The sequence below is a fragment of the Talpa europaea genome, assembly GCF_964194135.1.
Source record: "Talpa europaea genome assembly, chromosome: 8".
In the NCBI taxonomy this organism is placed as follows: Eukaryota; Metazoa; Chordata; class Mammalia; order Eulipotyphla; family Talpidae; genus Talpa; species Talpa europaea.
In genome coordinates this window covers 60,835,705-60,846,662 of record NC_140075.1, presented here as the reverse complement: position 1 = coordinate 60,846,662, position 10,958 = coordinate 60,835,705, and the positions used below count along the sequence as shown (strand labels likewise).

At 37.8% G+C, this 10,958-nt stretch overlaps 1 gene segment (V, D, J or C); it reads right to left on the bottom strand.

Moving 5' to 3' along the window:
• Positions 1-1,433: 1,433 nt before the first annotated feature.
• LOC311175340 (T cell receptor alpha variable 2-like) lies at positions 1,434-2,438 on the bottom strand. The segment is given in 2 exons: positions 2,375-2,438; positions 1,434-1,729 (listed from the first exon to the last, which is right to left on the bottom strand).
• Between the last annotated feature and the right edge of the window lie 8,520 nt (positions 2,439-10,958).

Below are 10,958 nucleotides of genomic sequence, written 5' to 3'. Positions count from 1 at the left end.
CCCCACACACACCTCTGGCCTACACCCTAGTTCTTGTATGCATAAATAAATAAAATAAATCTTAAAAAAAAAAAGAATAAGTTCTCATGGCTCCTCTTCTCAGATATTTCATTTGGTTCAAAAGATAAAGTTAATACACTTTTAAACAGGCAGTCGTCAAAATAGACTATACCTAAGAAGTAGTACAAACACATACCAATTTATATTTGTATCTATTAGAGATATTTGGATCATCTTCCCAATTGATGGATGTGCATCCACATGACGTCAGTAAGGCAGACATCAAAGAGCTTTGCTGAGTCTATGTATACTTGGTGTTTCCAGATTTTATATTCAAGATTTAATACATTTTGAACTAATTTTTGTGTATGGTGAAAAGTATGAAAATTTTTAACTGGATTTGGGATTTCTCAAAAAGTCATTTTGATTTAAAAAAAATTGCATTTAGATTTAAGTTGTTTAAGACATCCTGGGAAAGCTTTGTGACAGTTATTACCAGAATGTTCTTTCTTTTGCCATCAGCACTCTGCCCTTCACTCTTTATCCCATGTGTAAACACCTGCTGAGGGCCTGCTGTGTACTGCCACTGTGGGGATCAGTTCCTGGCTTTTAAATAACTGCTAGCTTTTATATAAATCTAAGTGAAAAATGGTAGAGAACAGAGGTTCAAGTCTCAAGGTCTGGGATCAGAGCGTCGGAGCCCCAGGTCAAACTTGACTGAGCAGCAGAACCACTAAAGACCTTCACAGAGAATACAGATTTCTGAGCACTGGCCTAACCTAGAGAATTAAAATGAAAAAGGAGATTGAGTTTTACTACTATTTCAATATTGATCGTCACCGGCATCCTCACTGGATCTATATTTAGGTCATAGCAAGGTATCCTGAGAGAATGATTGTGTTTCGAACTCAGGGATGTTGGTAGCGGCCACTCACTCACTCATTCCTTGTCTTTCTGCTTCCTATTATGTTTTCCTCTGTTCATTAAACTACCCCTTACAAAACAGAAATGCCTTGAAAATATTCCAGCAAAGAGATTGAAGCTAGCAGAAAATAATTAAAATATAAGCACAGAGAACAAGAAAAAAATAAATAACAAAGCTGACACACCTTTCATTCCCTACCACAAATTCATCAGCAGTTATTGTGTACGGGCAAAGAAATTAATCTAATTAAATCTCAAAAGAAATGAATCAAAAACATTTCAATTACCAAGAAGACTATTTGAAAGACCATTATTGAATCACCCTCAAAAAACATATTTTCCTATGTACTTTTGCTAATATAGAATATGTCTAGAGGTCAAGGTTTTCTGATAGCTGTTCCAGGAGGAAAATCTTGGGGACACTACATTAGGGGGAGAAAGCAGTTCTTGCTCATCTCTTTTCCACCTCCTGCAGAGGTTGTGATCTCTGCCCATTTCTGTTCAGCTCCTCATGGGTTCCCTGACTCTGTGTCCTCCAGGGCACAGTAGTAAGTGGCAGCATCTGCCACCTGCACCTGGGCGATGAACAGTGTCGAGGAGAACCGCTCGTAAGACATGTTGTAGCGTCCCTGCTGAACAGTCCTTGTGCCCTTAATAAGGAGTCTTGGAGCAGATTCTGGGAGGTGAATGTACCAGAAGAAGTTGTAAGCATTGGATATAGAGTGATTGCAGGAGATTTCCGCCACAGCTCCCTCTGAAGATAAGACAGTGGAAGTCTGAAGTACTTGGTCTTTGCTCTCTGTAGCTGCAGGTAACAGAGAAGATTGAGACTTATAAATAAATGAATAAATGAACCACAAACAAGTGAAGGTTTTGCAATTTTTTTTGACATTCTTGCAAGATTTTAATAAAATAACATCAAAACACTGATAGAATGCTTGGAAAATATTTAATAGACAAAATGATTATCAATGTTATTATTAATATACTTATGATATAAGCTGTTTATCTCATCAATATAAGGAAAGTAAATATACGTCATTTATTTTAGATCATGTAAGAGCTTAGTCCTAATATTTAAAGAACCCATGACCTGTATGAACCCCCTATCTTTTCTATACACATTTGTTTAAATATTTAGAGTTCACTATTTAATAGGTGCATTTGCTTTTAAAGATCCAACTATCTGAAATTTAAAACACTGACTCAAAGTGCAGAAGTTCATTTCATTGTAGTAAATCCTTATTTTTATTTTAATACATGATTAGCACTATAAAATGCTGTTCTCAGGTTGTGAGTTTTAAGTTGCTATTTAGCTTGCTAATTCACCTCTTAGGAAAGTGAGTATCAATAAATCTGACCTTTTTTTTTTTTTTCCAAAATATTGGCCCAAATTTTGAAACAATGGCATATACTTTGGAAAGATCAGTTGGTGAAGGAGTCAACTCACCCTTCCAGAGAAAGCTGAGGAGGACCCCTAGCCACACTGCTTCCAGAGGGTTCTGCAAAGCCATGCCCATGCACAACCAGTCTCAGGTCTCTGCTGCAAGTGTGTTCCTCCCAGGGAAGCTGATTTAAAGCCACCTATTTTGCATTTTCTTCTTTGTGTCAGCGACATCACAGCCAGAATCTGCAAACTTCAGATGGTGACTACAGTTGGGAGACTGCTTAGTAGTGACTTCAAAGGTGCTTGTTCCGAGAAGGTCATCTTAAAAGGGAATGTATACTTTCAAAAGTCACCAGAGCTGTGCAAATTTTATTGCTCTAGAAAGGGGGTCACATAATTGATATGAAAGCCTGCTTCAGCCTTCAAATCACAGTGATGTATCCACACAAAAGATATGCTGAACTTATCATATGTGATATAATCATATGTTAACATATTAAAAAGTATGATCATGAAACCCTAGTAACTAATAAATGAGAGATGGGCTTTTTTCAGGAGTAAAAATTATACTGTAAACATAACCATCAATGCTGATTCTTTGCATCCAGGATGGTCTCTAGAACAGGAACAGAAAGAAAATCTCATTTATAATTTTCTGTAACCAAAAGACAAGTGGGTCAAGGTAGACCCTAAGGTTGCATTTGGAGATGAAATCTTTTGTACAGTACCTGCTATCACTGTGTAGTCTGAGACTATCTCCCCTGTTGTTAAGCAGGACTTATTCTCCCTATAGCTTTTTATTGTTTTATATAAATTTTGGGATAATTTTATTTGAAAAGGAAGATAAAAAGATTTGTGGGCAAAGCTCATATGCTAGTTTTTGTGTGCTCCCCCACCACCTAGTGGACCACCTAAGGACTGCTGGAAACCCAGGCAGCCTCTAAAACAGTCTTCATATCCTTTGCTTTTGTCCAAAATTCACATCCTTATTCAGTTTCCATAGGGATATCAGGCTATAGAGGAAACAACTGCCTCCTAGGAAAGGTTTCTGGTTATCCAAAGATGTTCTTCATTTGGGTGAGTGGGTACTGGAACAGATAATTCCATGGAGTGAAATATTTTTCTTCCCCATCCTAAGATGGTTACTTGAATCATCTGCTTTCCTTCTTATTTCACACTCTCTCCCACATCAGAAGAAATTACTTATTTCTCTAATCTTTTCTCTCTTTTTTCTGGAAGAGTCCTTAATAATTGTTTGGGCTCAACAAAGCCTTTCATTGACAACTATGACCCGTTCAAAATCTTCCAAATACAGAATTCCAAAATGATTATAAAATTAGAAGGGAAAAAAATCAAAGACAAATGGGCACATATTCATTTAGTGGAAGAACTAACCTAGCTATTGAGCTCCAAATTTCTGACAACTGAAACATAAAAGGAAACAAAAGGAGAATACAATTATACAAATAAGCTGATTAAGTTTTGAAGCAATATTTTTCTGAAGCCAAGTGGTATATAACTATAGGTAATTTTACACTCTTTTTTCTATTACTGGTTATGTACTTCTAGTGAAAAGTTTCTAACTACTGCACACTATTTTACCATGTGCTTCCTCCACATTTACTTATACAATCCTGTAGTGAAGAATTCATAGTCTGCCTCTAGCTCATGCCAACACAGAAATGAACATATTTCTATATGTTCCCTGTGTAAAAATTTCTTTGGGATATGTATCCAGCAAGGATTGTCCAATCATCATAGTATATACACATATTCAACTTCAGTAATTAATCATTCAAAGTAACAAAAGTCATTTACACTTTCACCAGCAGTGAAAAAGCACTCCAGGCTTTCCAAATCCTCTACACTTGGTATTATAAAAATTATTAAACTGCCCAAATTCTACCAGTAAGCTGAGTGTGGAATCTCATTTTAATTCCTAAATTGAGCATTTGCATTTTCCTTTTTAGTATTACCCATCCAAATTATTTGCCCATTTCTGAATTAGGTCTTCAGTTTTTTCCTAGTAAATTGAGAGGAGTACCTCATATATAGATTTCTAGATATATTCAATACCACAAATACTTTCTAATATACCCCTAATAAATTTGTGTATGATGTCCCTTTATAAATAAAAATTCTTAATTCTAATGGAGTCAAAATTATCACATTTTACCTTATGACTCAAGTTTTGGGGATCTTGATTTAAGGTCATTCCCTTCCTTAAGACTACAAATATATCTTTCCACATTGTATTTTATTATCTTCATGGGTTATTCTTTTACAATTAATTTTAGTTCATCTGAAATTTTCATAAATATCTGCATATATATGGTATAAGAAGAGATGCAATTGTATTTTTCTCCATAGAGTAAAAGACAGTTTTCCCCACACTGTATTAATTTCCCCCATATATCTGTGGTACCATTTTTTATATACATAGAGCTTAGATAACTATGTGTATATAGTTACCTATTAACTTGATTTTATATTTTTTTCATTGACCTTATTGTTTCTTTCTGCAACACTACCACATTGCCTTTACTATCTTACTTTTATCAAGCAATAGGCTTTCTCAAGATACCCCTTTCAATCAGATTTTCAGATGCAATTCAATAAAATCCACTTTGTCTATATGTCTATATGAGATATAAAGTATCTCACAGACTCTCCAGAAAAGGTTGGTAATGAAGATTGTATGCTATACAGCCAGAAATAATGTTTAAACACCCCACAGGGAATGAATCCCCTAATCAAACAAATGTCGTCACTACTCATGCCCACATTAAAATTCGCTCAACCAGCAACAAGGACACTAGTACTAAATACCCAAAGCTCTTCCACTGCTCCCTTGCTAGACATGGTCACCACAATGCACACAAAAGGACACAAACGCATATCCGTTCCTAGAGGACTATGATGAACCACCATAGTGATAGCAGTTAGCCCCCTCTTGCATATGACCATAGAAGAATCCACCTAACAGGTCTCCATTGCAGAGTTTAGTTGCTATTAGAAAAACCAAAACTGGTTTGGAGCCCTCTAGAAACTTCTCAGAGAACTGTCATTATTTGACCTGTCTGGCGCATCCCTGGATAGCTCCATTGATAGAGCTTGCATTTACTTGAACTGATTCAGAGCTTGCTTATTGCAAACAACCTTCTCCTCAGGGACATTTGCTATAAGTAATCAGCACCAGTTATTTAACGTGCCATTGACTGAGGACATAATAATAGTAAGGCAAAAAAGAAGCTGACAAAAGCAGTTAAAGTGAAAACTAAGCAATGAGGTGTCCACAGAGGACCCTGAAACACTCAGACATATTCTTGTGAATCTATGTACAAGCATAGAGAAGTGTAAAAATGTGCCAAGGGCCATTTGAAGATCTCAGAGGGCCCTAATCTTTCACAGTGGGCTGACCTTGAAGGTCTGTGAAAGCAAGAAGTGAAGGCTAAGGCAGAGTTGTAAACTCCCTGACTAAATATCAAAACAGTGCTCAAATATGCACATAAAACTTACTGGTTCAAGCATTTAAGGAAATCTCACAAAGATCAATAAATTGCAACCATGTGACAGTTAGTTGTGATTCACATAAAAGTGTCATATTAACTCTAGGACCACAAAGGAAACTTGTGACCTCTTTACAGAAAAAAATTCAATTCTCTTTACACAAGACACATTATATTAAGCAAACCAAAATCTAACCTTTCTTTATCATCTGAAATCTGCCTCCCTTCCTGACTTACAATTTCTATAATTATTTCCATCATTCACCTAGACTTGAAATTGTAAGCTAGCTCACTCACCCCTCCAATTAGCCTACTCAGTGGAATAAAATTGATCTGCCGCTGAGTCAGAGCAAGGGGCACAATAAGGGAGTTGGTGATGCTTGTTGACTGTGAATAGATGCAAATGGGAAAGGTAGTGCGTGTGCTGTAGTAGCGCCAGTACAGCCTTTTGGCCTGACCAGGCCTCCCCAATGGCAAGGACTTTTTCCTTTTGTTCCAGTAATCTATTCTAACGCAACATGTACGAATTACACAAAGATCTTCTAATCATCTGCCATTTCATGGTTAGTGCTTCTGAAAAGCAACAATTCTCAGAGTTCTATTTTCATTTCTCTCCCAGAATTCACTCTTAAGTGCTAAACAGTGTTCTCCTGAATGTGACTAGACTGTGATTCTCTGCCTCCTGGATATGTTCTGAACAAATAGCTTGGTTCATTGGCCACATTAACTCATCTGCATAAGTTAATCACCATGTAGCCACCACAGTTTTAATAAGATCCATTGGGGAACATGACTGTCTTTGTTAACCACTAGTGTCTTACTTCAGAGAAGCATCTGGAGACCAGAGGGTAATCAGTGATGACAAGAGTTATAATGAATCGCTAGGGGCATCCTCTGGTCTTACCTGTGATGGTGGCATGGGCCAGAGGAACACAGGAGATTAATTAAAAAGTTGAATTTTCCTCTGGGTCATCTTAATAGGAGGTCCCTATAGACCTGTAATTTGTCAAAAGTAACCAAACTCTGCCTTCTTCCTTCCCTGAACTTTGTGAATGTTCAGATTACAAACACTGAACCTCTTGAGTGCCTTTGGACCCAGCAGAGCAAGAACAAATTAGTACCCTATAATCTTATTCCTTTGTGCACAGCTGCCTTGTCATTAAGAGAAAACACAATGTGCAAAGACGATTTTTAATCTAGATTATATTTAACTACTTCATGCAGGCCCTGTGTGGGTAGTTAGTCCACAGAATTCATTTATTTTTTTCTCTTCCAGCTGAATTGGTCTGTTGTCTTAGGTTTATTGGAATCAAGCCCAAGATAATAAATTTTTATCATCGAAGAAAATTGCAACTGGAAAAAGTCATAGAGTCCGCCTGCTGCAGCCAATTCATTCTACAGATGAGAAAGCTAATGTTCCGGGTTACACGACTTGCCTTGGGCCACATAGAAAAATTGTGATTGGACCAGATTTACAACTGGAATTCTAATCTCCTCGTTTAGTGTTCTTCCAAGGAAAATTGTAAGAATGTCTACCATGTGAAGACAAATGTGAGAAAAAATAAGAGATTGTTTTAAACGAATTGTACTTAGGAAAGTATGATGCCTTACTAGTTCTGTGAAATTTTGGCCTCTTTCTCCTTTTTCCTTTTCCTCTCCATCCTCACTGCCATTGTTCGTAGTAACTCACACTCCTAATGCTACCAGAGTCTCCTTGTTTTGACTTCCATATCCCAGCCATCCCTATTTCTAGTCTATCCTCCATGGCACTGACAAATTTACCTTCCAAAAAAAAGCTCATGTTAAATCTGGATCTCCCTGGTGGTGCAAGGGATTAAGTCTCAGCACTATGAAGGTATTGACAGCCACTGCAGCGCAAGTTCGATCCCCAGCCAGGGAGCTGCCCCACATGGTGCAGCAGACCTCTCCTGTCTCACCCGTTGCTCCCCTTAGCAGTGTATGTCAGTAGATTTGCCTGTTCTGCTCCCTACTCTGTCTCTGGTGAATCCTCTCACCCCCCCAGCACCTACACCCAAGCTCTTGTATGCATAAATAAATAAAATAAATCTTTTTAAAAAAGAAAAGAAAAAAACCTTTAAAAAATCATGTTAAATCTATTTAATAATATTATTTTAATGTCACTTCTCTGTTTATTTTCCCATGCTAAATCAAATGAGAGGAGATCCAATTACTACCTTCACTCCAAATCTCTATTCAATGACTCCAAAATAATTTGTTAAAATTAGTGTAATTCAGGCACACTTCTATATCCTATATCCTGTCTCGCCCACTGCTTCTCTTAGCAGTGTATTTCAGTAAATCTGCCTTTTTTGTTCTCAAAAACAAATTTTAGGGCCTCCCTGGTGGCGCAGCGGTTGAGCGCTGGGCTGCGAAGCTGCCCGCGGCCTCTGCGGCGCCGGTTCGATCCCCGGCTGCTCCCCGGCCACCGGAGGAGCGTCCCACATGGTGCGCAGATCTCTCCTGCCGCCCGCTGCTCCCCTCAGCAGTGTACTTTGGTCCTTCTGCCTGCTCTGCTCCCCGCTCTGGCTCTGGTGAATTCTCTCACCCTCCCGTGCTTCTGACTGTACCCAGTGCATGTATAAACAAAAACAAAACAAACAAACCAGCAAACAAATAAATAAAGCATGCCTCTATAAAAAAAATAAAAAAAAAACAAATTTTATAATTCATTGACCTCTTCTCTCCTATTTAACCACACTAGAGTCTTAGATATAGCAGCATTTATTTCTGACCTTCTTGTTGTTGATGTTCCTTACATTTTTCAGTTAATTATACACATTCTACCTTTGTTTTTTGACCATCACATCTATATAAATTAGAAAAACACACCATGGCATATCCTCATTCATGGGTATATACAGTGTTCATCAAGTATACCTTAAATATGTTCAGACAAAGAAAACAGAAACAAAAATATATGAATAGGACCACATCAACCTAAAAATTTCTGTATAGTTAAAGAAATGACCATTAAAACAAAAAGACACCCTACTGAATGGGAGGAAATATTTGCACTGGGTCTTCCTTGTGGCACAAGGGAAGGCCAACACTGTGAAGCTGGCTGCAGCCTCTGCAGCACATGTTCAATTCCTGGCTGGCCAGGGAGCTATCCACATGGCATAGCAGACCTCTCCTGTTGCGCCCGCTGCTACCCTCAACAGTGTATTTCAGCCTGTCTGCCTGTTTTTTTCCCCACTGTCTCTGGTGAATCCTCTCTCACACACACCCCAACACCTCTGGCCTGTACTCCAGTTTTTGCATGCATAAATAAATAAATCTTTTTTTAAAAAAAAGGAAATATTTGCACTCATATATCTGACAAGGGGCTAATATCCAAGATCTACAAAGAACTTAGACCAACTCAATAAAAAGGAAACAAAGAACCCAATCAAGAAAAATGCAGACGAGCTAAATAAGTATGTCTCCAAAGATAATACACAGATAGCCAACAGGTACATGAAAAAATGTTCAACATCACTTGTAATCAGGGAAATGCAAGTGAAAACCACAGTGAGATACCACCTGACACCTGTGAGAATGGTCCATCAAAAAAAACCACCAAACAAACAAAAAAAACCTAAAACAACAAATGCTGAGGAGAGTGTGAAGAAAAAGGAACTCTCATACACTGTTAGTGGAAACATAGATTGGTCCAGCTCCTATGGAAAACAGCATGAAGGCTTCTCAAAATATTAAAAATAAATATACTATATGATCCAGAAATGGTACTCCTAGATGTCTACCCAAAGAATACAAAATCACTAATTCAAAAAAATATATGCCCTCCTGTATTCATTGTAGCACTATTTATAGTAGCCAAGTTATGGACACATCTGCCCACCTACTCCTGAAGGACTATGATGAACAACAGTAGTGATAGTGGTTTCCTTCTCTTGCTTATGACCATAGAGAGACTCTACCTAACAGGTCTCCATTGTACAGTTTAGCTGCTATTGGAAAAACCAAAACCGGTTTGGAACTCTCCAGAAACTGCCATTTTTTCTTCTATAAGCATCATTATAATTGTTATCTATAAATAAAATTTTTATATTAGAATGAATATGCATGTCCACAAGTCCTATTCATGTTTGTCAGAGTCTAAGGAATAAAACTAAAGAAATTGATTTTTGGTTTTTGCTAATGATCTTGTTTTCAAACCAGTTTGACAATCTTAGTATGGAGTATGATGGGTTTCAGTGGGTGAAGAAAGGACCAATTTTACTTTAATTTGCTTCTGTTTCCATGATTTCCACAAATAAGTCCTTCACAAATGTTTTCAAGCATGTAGATATTGTCACCGTATATAATATATTGACATATGATAAATAATATATATCATATTCATGTGCTCATTAGCAGATATCATTTCCAGTGAGCTGTCTCCTCTGGAGTCATTTGTAGTCTCTATTAATCAGGAATTAGTTTTGCTACCTTCTGGACTAGGATCAAAAAAACATCTAACATGGGGCCTTCCTGGTGGCACAAGAGGTTAAGATGCAACCTATGAAGCTATCCACAGCCTCTGCAGCACAAGTTCGATCCCTGGCCAGGGAGCTACCCACATGGCGCAGCAGCCCTCTCCTGACTCACCAGCTGCTCCCCTCAGTAGTGTATTTCAATCTGCCAGTTCTGTTCCCCACTCTGTCTCTGGTGAATCCTCTCACCACCACCCCCCACACCTCTGGCCTGTACCCCAGTTCTTCTATGCATAAATAAATCTTTTTTTAAAAAAACATCTAACATGATTATCATTGCTTATCTGTTAACATTACCCACTTTATTTGCATTTTTATGTACAATTATACCTTTCTAAATAGAGTAACTGCTACACTAATAAGAAACTGAATGTCTAACAACTGAACTCATTTAAAGATTACACCCCCAAGGAGGGCAGCCCTGTCACATTGTTTCCTCCCAAATCTGGCTCTCATTTGCCTCATTCTAGAGGGAGGCAGACCCTTTCATCACAGGAAGCCTAGACTCGAAGATTCCACGGAGACACAGAATTTTTTTATTTATACTAGAAAGCAAAGAAAATGATCCCTCCCCCAGACTATTGTTCACTCTATCCTTTAGTAGGTAAGAAAAATTCCAAATAGTACCAGCTCCTTTAGAGC